The sequence below is a fragment of the Echinops telfairi genome, unplaced genomic scaffold (assembly GCF_000313985.2).
Source record: "Echinops telfairi isolate 266 unplaced genomic scaffold, ASM31398v2 ScPeMD7_7469;HRSCAF=8507_0, whole genome shotgun sequence".
Taxonomy (NCBI): domain Eukaryota; kingdom Metazoa; phylum Chordata; class Mammalia; order Afrosoricida; family Tenrecidae; genus Echinops; species Echinops telfairi.
This window is the reverse complement of record NW_022111372.1, coordinates 85,756,135-85,757,209: the sequence shown is the minus strand read 5'-3', so window position 1 is coordinate 85,757,209 and position 1,075 is coordinate 85,756,135. Positions and strand designations below refer to the sequence as shown.

The 1,075-nt window shown below is 43.6% G+C and overlaps 1 pseudogene; it reads right to left on the bottom strand.

Annotated features, from left to right (window-relative positions):
- Positions 1 to 166: 166 nt before the first annotated feature.
- Positions 167 to 779, bottom strand: LOC101643755 (annotated as a pseudogene).
- Between the last annotated feature and the right edge of the window lie 296 nt (positions 780 to 1,075).

Here is a 1,075-nt window from a genome sequence, read left to right as displayed (position 1 = left end):
CTTTCCCAAACACCAGGCTATTGGGAAATCTGGTCTTAGACTGATCCAGTCATCTTCTTCTTCAACCTCTCGTTTCTCTTCTCTCCTCGAAGGCAGCCTTCTTCCTCTTCCTCACCTTCCTCAACACAGTCATCCTTATCTTCTTCATCCTGGACTTCTTCTTTCATTATGAATGAGAGGCTCATTTCCTCTTCTCCCTCTCCCAAGTCTGAGCCTGCATCCTCATCTTCATCCTCGTGCTTCTCTTCCTCATATCCTTCAGGTGGACCAGCTTCCTCTTCATCTCCATCCTCATCATCGCCCTCTTCAGATGCTTTAGGTGCTCCGCTATCCTCCTGATCAAATCTCTCTGCGTGTAACTTGCTGCAGCAGTTCAAAAGTGCTTTCTCTAGAACCCATGTTTGTGGATCTCACAGTTAAACTAGTCAAGACTTTTCCAGGTTTTAAGATTTTTCACAGTTTCTACTGTACCAAGATCTTTGATTTTGTTTCCACTTAGAGTGACGTAGTCAAGGTTTGGAGACTTCTCTGCCAGGATTTCCAAGCCTCCAGAAAGGCTATCATTAACTAAATTCTAACTTTCAAAGTTTGTTTAAAGGGGGAAGTCGCACCGATGAACTTAGTTCAACATCAAGCATGCTCAAAGTCTCTAGTTTCTAAAAAGTGTAATTCAGACCCTCAATTTCCCCCCTGAACACACCAACAATTATCAAGGAGCAACTCTGCCGAGTCCTCTGGGCTTTGTTCCTTAACTCCAGGTTCATCCTCTTCATCTCCATGTCTTCGACTCCTTTTCTGTCACTGGTTTACTCCCCTCCTCTTCTCTGCCTTCCCCACCACCCCAACCCTACACTTTAAAAAAGTTTGAAAAGGAATGAAAAGAGACGCAAATAGTTCACACATTGTAGCAACTGGAGTTCAAGGAGTTGGTACTCTAACTAGGCTCTCTCTAAACTCTTTGTCCATATAGTATATACTCACATGTGTGCACATATGAGCACGCACACACATACACACATGCACTCATACATACACCCAGATTGGAGAAGAACATTTTTGATGGAAACATAGAGGG